We start from the raw sequence: 11454 nt of genomic DNA on the forward strand, positions 1-11454 counted from the left end.
CAGGGGTGTGCAACCTTTTATACTGCCGGGCCAAATATGTGTATTAGGATTAGACCACGGGCCACTTGCATATCTCGTCGACTACATGTTAGCGACTACCACGAAAAGAAAACAGTTTCGTTTTTAGTTTTTTGCGAATCAACAGAAACGTTTTTAAGTTCACTTGAATTGACGTTTTGGCAACCCGAAGTCTATTCTCCAGGTGAACATAAGTCAGTCCTGAGCGATGAGGGAATTTCATGAACCCAAGTTTGAAAAAAAATTGTTCACACACGTATTTTGAACCAAGCAATGCCCTCTTAGCAACAAATTTTCTCAGCTGTGAAACTTATTTAGATCGCGATGTTTGCGGTAAAACAAACTACTTTTTAGCTGCGCAAAGATAAATTAGTTTCTTTTTTTACAACTCACACGAACATTGAAATCGATTGAAAACAATTACATTTCAAATGAGCGAAAAAGATTAAACGGCCATTTTTATTATGCTTTTGATAAATTAACCACAAGTAGATCAAATCATTTCAAGAACAAAAAAATTGCAGAACCTAGTGCAATCCACACAGTCAACTTCCAAATAACTTGTACACTTTCCGCAACAGCATCCAAAACTCATTTTTGTAGTTTTATTTTGTTAACAGGTCACATTACTTTGGAATTATTTTCGTTTTTTGCTTCCATCAACCATCGAATTTTCTTAGAAATTTTTACTTAAAATTATAAACATACAAACTGTTACCAGCTACTGAAGCGATTGATTTTTTATAAACGAAAATCACAACTGCAAACAGTATATATATATATATATGTCTTTAATGAAGCAAAAAAACTTGCCACACACCGTGGGTATCGTGCTGGCCGTTTGTAATTAATAACTTTCACGCGATCTCGATTCCATACCGAATAACAGCGAGCGACTAAAAAACAGCAAATACTCAGAAATAAGATTTGAAATAATATAATCAACTGGAAATAAACGTTCAGTTTTCACGATCTTTCATCAGCCATTCCTTGATGAGTGTTTACAGGTACAGTAAAACGACGTTAAAAAGTTGTACATTCGCCTTTAAACACCAACAGTCAACCAAAACATACAAAACAAAACAGCTCTTATTGCAACTTTCAAACTCATTTTTTGGCGCCTTAAATTCAAAATGCAATATTTTCGAAATATCGTTGCATATTCGGCGCCCGAAAACATTAACATGTATGCGAGCTTCCATTTAACTTTATCACTTCGTATTTATGAATGTTGCTAAAACGTTAATATTCATATCCACAAAGTAAACTGCTGCCTTTTAACCGGTGCGCCGCCAAAAAATAAAAAAAACATATGGATTTTCTGCAATAAAATAAGAAATACCGGAGAAATGCGGATATAACCTCAGTTATTTTTGCACTTAAAACCGTGTTTAATTACCTTTACAGAGGCAGTAAAGTGTTGACGCAAAGCGAATAAAAAGTGCAATAAAATTACTTTGAGGGAACGCAACAACATTTAAAGGTAATCTAGCTCACTGTTTGTTAACTCTTTCAAGTCGGCGCACCTGGCGAGCCAAACGAGCGCGATTTTTTTCTTGGTTTACCGGTATTTCTTTTAATTTTTTTGCAAGTTTTTTTACATTCCCGAAAATGGAAAATAAAAAATGTTAATATATATATACAATATTTTTTAATACTTTTTCCCATTTTGCTCTACGCCCTTGGCAGCCTTCCACGACGCAACGGTAAAAAATCGCTGATCTAGTTGAAAAGACAGCATCGTAACGTAAAACAAACCGAATGTATAATGAACATAGCGCGAAAAAAGCGCGAAAATTTTTCCAAGCGCGAAAATTTTTTCCACTACGTAGTTAAAATAGTCAAAAAGTATGTGAAATAGACCTGTGTCTAATTTGTCAAAAAGGCGGCGGGCCGGATGAATTACATCGGCGGGCCGGATCCTGCCCGCTGGCCTAGATCAGTGCTCCGCAACCGCGGCACACTAGTGTGCCGCGAGACCATGCCAGGTGTGCCGCGACGTTCCCGGAGGTTTTAATTGTGTTTTTAAGGGCACTTTTTTCAGTAGAATTGACATAAAAATTGTACATCAGGGCAGGCATTTTGACCTTATGCAATAATCCAGATGTAACTTTCGTTCATAGTTAAAACTTTTTTAAAACCTATGTTACGTTCAATCGCCGGAAAGTGATATTTAAAACATTTTTTAACACAACTATCAAAAGTATAAATATATAGCAAGGGTGTAAATATATATTTTTTTCGAACTCTACACAAAGTGTAAAAGGTAGACTACAAAGTGGAAAGGGAGATTATCAACGCGCGAAACCATAATGAAATATCACTAACATTTTGTGAAAAATAAAATCGGCACAAATGTAGGACTATACAACGCACAAATGTCACGTCATTTTTCAAATAGTCTATAAAAAGTCCTTAATGTTTTCTGACTCGCAATGGGGTGGCAATTTACAGGACTTTGGCCAGGACCATACAATAAGGCCTACAAAGTAACATTATCTAAAGCAAGATAATTTACAATGGTATTTTGGCCAACGTCATAATAAAGCCAAAATTTATAAAAAATACCTAACATGTCGGTCCTAAATTCATGGGAATAAGGCCTAAGAGGGCATGGGACGTTTGGGGAGCAATTGGTCTGGCTTCGGATGGTTTGGCATCAAGTTATTTGCTCCTGTTTGTTGTTATTGGTGGGTAATAGGTGGGTTACGAAATTAAGTTAAGTAGGGTTGAAATTACTAGGGGAGTTAGTGATAAATTTAGGGGTGTTGTCCTTATTCTAGCTATTTGGGCATTTTCCCGACGGGTTTAAGACTTATTACGATTTAGACTTTATTAAGATATAGGTATTATAGTTCTATTTTGGTCTTATTCCGAAATTTGTTTTATTCCGACGTTGATGTTGTTCTTATTTTAGTTCTATGGCTGGTGTTGCTTCGGTCGTATTCGGATATTTTAGAAAGAGCGTAAAAACACAAACTTGCAGACAAGAGAACGTAAAAGGTCAAATTGTCGGCGCCTTCGGCGCGATCGCTGATTTTTCTGAGTAGCCCAGGATAATTGGTTTTGTTGTTTATGGTCGATCGCCATATTTTTCGTAGGTGTGCCGCCGAATATATTTAGCTCTGTTGGTGTGCCGCAAGTGAAGCAAGGTTGCGGAGCACTGGCCTAGATGGACAAGTTTGATTTAAATTTAAGGTAAGTAAAATCCATCATGCTTTTCTCGGGGGAAACGATAATAAAAATGTTTAAAATCATATGCCTAGTCAGACTTTTTAGTCAGACACCAACTTTAAATTATGTATATTTATATATATGTATGGCGGGTTTGCATTCGTTATACTCACACTGTGTTTGGCCAAACCTCGTGGTAGAATGATTTTGCAGAAACTGTCAGGCACGGTAACCACATTTAAGTCTTAAGGGATTATCTTTACCCTAAGCTTATCACACGAACTTTTTGTCATAATGTTATAGAAAATGTTACCTTACATTTTCGAGACGAATTACACCAATCGTTTATGGTATTTGACTCAAACCTAAACGTAATGCATAAAATGAGACCGATATGTAGTAAGATTTGGGTTATCCGATAATAGGATGGGATTTTATATCCGTTACTGGACAATAGTGCGGTACTAGTTTCCCGTAAGTTGTGTTATTGAAAACTCCTAAAAACCTAATGCTTGATGTAAAGGTTCCACAAGTATTAGGATCAGATCGTTGTGGTTGTATTTTAAACAAAGGCCATGTCTTTATCTCACAACCAGGTATTGGAGTATTTACAGTAACTTTCCACTGTTGGTGATGGCGAAAACATCACCTTATTTGGAAACAGTTTTGAATACTTCCGTGTGCTATGGAAATAAACGAACGGGCTTTGTCGCACGTACACAGTGTTGGCCTCTCGTGACACCGTTAGCACGCAAGCAAACTTTGCATAAATTTAGTACTTTGCATAAATGCTCCGTCAATTTAGTAAGGCGGCCAGACCGGTTGAGCAATTAGAAGAAGAAACCAAACATTGCGTACTTATTGTCGGTTTCTTGCCAAGCCTTAGGAAGTCAGAACAAGTACTTCACGTTGTTGTTTATGGTTGCAGCTCCAGCTAACTGCTCGATGAACTTTGCTTGGTCGCATTAAGGCCAGCAAACCTGTGCATTATTGCGAAATCACTCTGCCTGCAAAGGCTTTGTACGCGCTAAATCAAAAGCACCACACAAAGTTCAATAAATATAATACCGTGAAATGTTGCTTCTGATAATTTGTGAGTTTTAAAAAAGCACGAAAAATTTAAACTCACAGATTTCTTTCAGTTTTACCTGAATATTAGGAAACAAGCAACAAAAATGTTTCAAGTACAATTTAATCATAGCTGGACATTCGGTTTACAAACTTGTTACATTTAAAGTAAGTTGCGATTTTAACACAGTACAATAGAATTTATGTATCGTAGCATTATAACTTTGCTGATTGGCGCTCGCGAAATATTTGCACTCACAAATACTACTGACGTCACATAATTCGACTCTCTGCTGCCACATGCATCCACGTTTCTCGAAAATCATGCCGATGCTAAATGGAAACGCATAAAAGATTACCGTTTATATTTAAGAATCAACTAGTTGTTGTACGATTGATTCGCCTACATTTCAAATTTATTTAAAATACAAATATAAGCGACTAGATTTTTTTCACTACTACTTGGATCTTATAGGTGGTTGTTTCTGACGGTTGTTTTCTTTTTTTTCTGTTCTGATAACGATACGTTCTTTATTTCTGATAAAGTAACGATGTTTTGAGAGAAAACTGCTGCATCAGGGCCCAAAAACAAATGACGTCATTACTATGGTCTTCCAAGCAAAACCGTTGACATTAACACGCGCAAACGTATCTTTGTCGAGATTTTAAGTTTTCGAAACATAGTAGACAATGATTTGGCCGCCAATAATGGCTTAAATGCCGACAGTGTGCTAATTTAGTATATCATCAACCCTGATAGCACCCAATATAGTAGCGGGCGGGTACCAATACTACCACTTGACTTTGGGTATCGGTTCCGATCCGATATTACGGAGCATTACTAGTGGCACACATCTATAACCTAGTTGAATTATTGCACAACCCCATTCATGTTGAAAAACAGGAAAAGAATAATTCTGTGTTCGTTGTGGTTGTATTTTAAACAGGGGCCATATCTCCATCTCACAACCAGGTATTGGAGTCTTTACAGTAACTTTCCACTCTTGGTGATGGAGAAAACATGCCCTTATTTGGAAACAGTTGCTGAACAATTCTGTGTGCTAAGGAAATAGACGATCAAACCTTATCGCGCATTATTATCGGCCTCTCGTTACACCGTTAGCACGCAAGCAAACATTAATTGCTGCAATAATTTAGTAAGGCGGCCAGGCGGTTGAGCAATTAGAAGAAGCAAACATAGCGTACTTAGCGTCGGTTTCTCGCCAAGCCTTGGGGAATCAGAAAAAGTACTTCACGTTGTTGTTTGTGAATTGATTGCAACTGCAACTAACTGCTCGATGGACTTTGCTTTGTCGCATTAGGTTTAGGAAACCTGTACATTATTGCAAAATCCTCTCCTTGCCAAATTACCCTTTGCAAGCGATAAATTGAAAGCACAAAACAAAGTTAACTATAAACAATACCGTGAAATGCTGCTTCTGATAATTTGTGAGTTTGAAAAAAGCACGAATATTCAAACTCACAGATTTCTTTCAGTTTTACCTGAATATAGGAAACAAGCAACAAAAATGTTTCAAGTAGAATTTAGTCATAGCTAGACATTCGGTTTGCAAATTTGTTACATTTGAAGCAAGTTGTGATTTTACACAAAACAATAGAATTTATGTATCGTAGCAGAATTAAAACGTTGCTGATTGGCGCTCGCGAAATATTTGCGCTCACAAATACTACTGACGTCAACATAAATCGGCTCTTTACTGCCACATGAAGCCACGTTGCAGCAAAATCATGCCGATGCTAAATAGAAACGCATAAATGATTAGCGTTTATATGTAAGAATCAACTAGTTGTTGTACGATTGATTCGCCTACGTTTTAAATTAATTTTAAATACGAATATAAACGACTAGATTGTTGTTTTCACTACTTCTTAAAGCTTAGGTTGTCGTTTTATCTTTAAATATCCAAAAAATTGTGTTTCATTCTGATAACGATACGTTCTTTATTTCTGATAAAGTGACACTGTTTTGAGAGAAAACTACAGCGTTCAGATTCAAAAAACAAATGAAGTAAGTAATGATTTTAACACAGTACAATATAATCTATTTATCGTAACAATAAAACGTTGCTAATTAGCGATTGCGAAATATTTGCACTCACAAATGCTACTGACGTCACATCAATCGGCTCTCTACTGCCACACGCAGCCACGTTCGAGGAAAATCTTGCCAACGCTAAATGAAAATGCATATACGCTTACCGTTTATATGTACGACGCAACTAGTCTTTATAAGCTTTATTCGCCTATGCCTACGTTTCAAATTAACTTAAAGTACAACTATAAACGACTAGATTTTTTTTCACTACTACTTAAATCTTAGACGGTTTTTTTATCTTTAAATATCCAAAAAATTGTGTTCCATTCTGATAACGATACGTTCTTTATTTCTGATAAAGTGACACTGTTTTGAGAAAAAAATACGGCGTTAAGATAAAAAAAAATGATGTCATTTCTATGGTCTTCCAAGCAAATTTGTTGACATTAATACACGCGAATGTAGTTTTCTCAAGATTTTAGGTTTTCGAAACATGGTAGACAATGATTCGGCCGCAAATCATGGCTTAAATGCCTACAGTGAGCTAATTTTATGTCTGATCAACTCTGATAGCACCCTATAAAGTATCTGGTGAGTACCAATACTACTACTTGGCTGTATCGGTTCCGATCCGTTATTACGGAGCATTACTAGTGGCACACATCTATGACCTAGTTGAAATATTGCACTACACCATTCATGTTGAAAAACAGGAAAAGAATAATTGCATTTTAATTAGGGGCCATGTCTTTATCTCACAAGCTGGTATTGGAAACTTTACAGTAACTTTCCACGGTGGGTGATGGCGAAAACATGCCCTTATTTGGAAACAGTTGCTAAACAATTCCGTGTGCTGAGGAAATAGAAGAACAAACCTTATCGCGCATTATTATCGGCCTCTCGTTACACCGTAAGCACGCAAGCAAACATTGCTGCATTAATTTAGTAAGGGGATCAGGCGGTGGAGCAATTAAAAGAAGCAAACATTGCGTACTTATCGTCGGTTTCTCACCAAACCTTGGGGAATCAGAAAAAGTACTTCACGTTGTTGTTTGTGAATTGATTGCAGCTCCAGCTAACTGCTCGATGGACTTTGCTTTGTTGCATTAAGGCCAGCAAACCTGTGCATTATTGCGAAATCACTCGGCATGCTAAATAAGGCTTTGCACGCGATAAATTGAAAGCACAACAAAATTTATTAAAGATAATAACATGAAATTTTGCTACTGAACATTTTTGAGTTTAAATAAAGAACCAAAAAATTAAACTCGCAGATTCTCTTTAGTTTTACGTGAATATCAGAAAACACGCAACAATTTTTTTTGTTGAGTATAATTAAGTGATAGTGATATGACCTAAAAAGCAACAATACCTAAAGCAGAATAATCTATAAAACCATAGTGTTAAGACCAACGACATAATATAGCCAAATACGCAGTAATATCCAGTACATCATAAGATCAAAATCGTCTGAATAAGACCTAAATCGGTCGGACAAGGCTTAATTATTCGGAATTAGTTCTAAATTCATCGGAATAAGTCCTAAATTCTTAGGAATAAGGCCTAAATGCATCGGAAGAAGGCCCAATTGGCCAAAATAACCCCCGAATGGGACGATCGGGGGCCATCGGTCTGCCATCGGCCGTTTTGGTGACTACGTTTGGACGCCCGAGTCTGACCGGCGCCGTTAGGGCCCTGCTGTTTTGACACCGTATTTTTGGTCCTGTTTGGGGTTATTGGTGTGTAATGGGTGGAGCTAGAAAATGGGTTAGTGCTGAAATTATAAGAGGAGTTAGTGATGTACTTAGGGGTGGAATTAGGGGTAAGTTAAAGTGTTGTTTAGGCCTGATTTTGACCTTTTAGTTCTTATTTCTTATATTTTCTGACCTAGTTCTTATACGTTGGTGTTGTTTTAATCTCGGTCTTATGGCCAGAGTCCCGCTAAATGATAAAGCACATGCGTTTACCGTTTATAATATATTTACGAATCAACTAGTTGAAATACGCTTTATTCGCCTAAGCCTCCGTTTCAAACGACTAGAGGTTTTTCACCACTTCTTAAATCTTAGGTTGTCGTTTTATCTTTAAATATCCAAAAATTTGTATTTTTTTCTGAAAACAATACGTTTTTGATTTCTGATAAAGTAACGATGTTTCGAGAGAAAACTGCTGTGTTCAGGGCCCAAAAACAAATGACGTAATTACTATGGTCTTCCAAGCAAAACCGTTGACATTAACACGCGCAAACGTATCTTTGTCGAGATTTTAAGTTTTCGAAACATGGTAGACAATGATTTGGCCGCAAATCATGGCTTAAATGCCTGTCAGGCAGTGGAGCAATTAAAAGAAGCAAACATTGTGTACTTATCGTCGGTTTCTCGCCAAGCCTTGGGGAGTCAGAAAAGTACTTCAGGTTGTTGTTTGTGAATTGATTACAACTCCAGCTAACTGCTCGATGGACTTTGCTTTGTCGCATTAAGGCCAGCAAACCTGTGCATTATTGCAAACTCACTCGGCATGCTAAATAAGCATTTGCACGAGATAAATTGAAAGCACAAAAAGCTCATTAAAAATAATGACTTGGAATTTTGCTTCTGAACATTTGTGAGTTTTAATAAAAAACGAATATTCAAACTCGCAGATTCGTTTCAGGTTTACCTGAATATTGGGAAACAAGCAACAAAAATGTTTTTCTAAGTATAAGTTATTGATAGTTGGACATTTGGTTTACACAAGTTGTTATTTGAACACAGAACAATAGAATTAATGTATTGTTGCAGCATTATAACGATTAGCCCTCGCGAAATATTTGCACTTAAAAATGCTACTGACGTCACATAAACGGGCTCTCTACTGCCACATGCAGCTTCGTTGCAGCAAAATTATGCCAACGCTAAATATTCGCTGATAATAAATGGGAAAGATTGTCCGCCGGACGATTGTCGCCTGTCGCGATATGTTGGCCCGGTCAGTCGCTTGCATGTGGTAAAGAAGCAGACAGAGGAACGTCATCGTCGCCTAGCAAAATGACCGGTCATGTAACACCGTGCGCTCGAGTTAGGGAGTGAATCGTCGCCTGGGCGCGCGCGCATATTGTAAAACTCTCAACGTAACCGCGCAAAACTTTTTTCAAGCGCAATTACCTGCATGGACATAAAAATCAAATATATTGCTTTATTAAAAGTAACTTTTAATGTTTCCAACTTAAGACTTTTATGTTGAAGATCTTATTAAAGTCTGTTATCGCGCCAAAATTAGCGTAAGTAAAGTTCACAAAATATCGCATTTGATGCGGCGGTTTTAATAGTATCCATTTTTAAGTTTTAAACGAGATTTTACTTCTTTTTTTACACGTTGGACTCAGTATGCTATCGGGATTACGTATTTGCTTGAATAACACGCAATGCGAAATGGCTGCTACAATTTAAGGTTTTACTTTTGTGAGTTGTTAACAGTTCGATTTTTCACAGTTACGCAGATAAATGCAATAATTTATAACACGCCATCCGATTAAATGCTGCTTCCACAGGCTAAAAGGTGCAGCAGGGGACGTGGCCTTATTTTGCACAATGTGCGCAAAAATGTGCGCACATTTTAAACTGCCTTCAAAAATGTGCGCACTTTTTTTAACAATGTGTGCACATGTTGCGCCACGATAAGGCAACGTTTAAGGATAAGTAAAAAATAAGGTTTAGTTTTGTTAGTGATTCCCGATGAAGATCCATATCACGAAATTTTGTTTCGTTGGAGCCGGTTGAGTTAGCGCCTATAGTTACTAAACCATGCTGAGAATGATGTGGCGTCGATATACGTATTTGTTAGGGCCGACCATCGCCTTCGCTAAATTTGGTACCGGGATTCCGAGCTTGCTTGAATATCACACAAGTCAAACAAATGCTGCTACCACACGGATCATATACTAAACACTTTAATTAAACATCAAGAAACGTACACGGATGTCGTACAACAAACCTTTCCAAAATTAATTTGATACTGATTTAGGCCAAAGCCTATAATGGCTTCTTACAGTGTCTACCACACAACATCTTTAGGCAGAGGGCGCAAAATATCGCATTTATTGCAGCGCAATTTTGCAATTTGGTTTGATGCTAAATGCCACAATATTTTTTTAAATCATTGGCTATAACAGTGGTTCTTAAACTGGGGGGCGCGCCCCCTTTAGGGGTCGTGTGAGGTTCACAAGGGGGGCGCGAGAAAAAATATTGGCTAAAATGCCTACAGTATGTTAATTTGGTATCTTACAGTGTTCTAATGGCTTAAATCAATGACATGACTTAAGTGCACTTGCGCGGTTATAAGTGCACTTACGCGGTTAAGGAAAAATTACTTGATTTGACATAAGTCTTTCCGCTGCAATTTTTATAAAATTCGATTATATAGAGTATCTTTTTTAAAATAAAACAATTTTTCTGTATATTGGACTTAAATTATTTTAGAAATGACTTCACTGGTACCTTAACCATTTTGAAATGATTTGTTTACAACACTCCACTCTACTGGTATACGGTAACGCGAAATTTGGTCAATTTTCATGGAGTACATAAAACTTTTTTAACGACCCAAGTTAAAGAACTACAGCCCAATCAAAAAAATGTAAAAACATTAAAGACTTTTAAAGGTCGAACGACCATGCTTAACAAATTTAAAACAAATATAGTATGAGTGTTAAACACGTACATACTGCGTTTTAGTCAAAACGTAGGTCTACAACAGTGTTTAAACACTTTTACGTTTACTGAAGAACTTGTACACCCCAGTCCACGCAATGCACTGACCTTATAAACACATACACCCTGTTGTACTGCAAAAATAACTATTAACCGTTATGCAGAACTAGTTAGTATCCCACAATGACGATTATCAAGAGAAATATTAGGTTATGATGTCACAAATAGAATATACTATCTTACAAGCTACGTACGCTTAAATACACGTCTGGTAATAAACTTGTTTATTTATTATAATATACCTTATCATAGGCTTATTGTAATGTGGTATTTTGTACACCAGACAATGTGTTTCAACCTTTACCAATTCTAGTACACCTCAGGATGTATACTACACCAAATTGCAAAGCACTAGCCTACAACACTAAACAACATTTAGCCGAGTGGTTC

The sequence above is a fragment of the Ascidiella aspersa genome, chromosome 7 (assembly GCF_963924565.1).
Source record: "Ascidiella aspersa chromosome 7, kaAscAspe10.2, whole genome shotgun sequence".
In the NCBI taxonomy this organism is placed as follows: Eukaryota; Metazoa; Chordata; class Ascidiacea; order Phlebobranchia; family Ascidiidae; genus Ascidiella; species Ascidiella aspersa.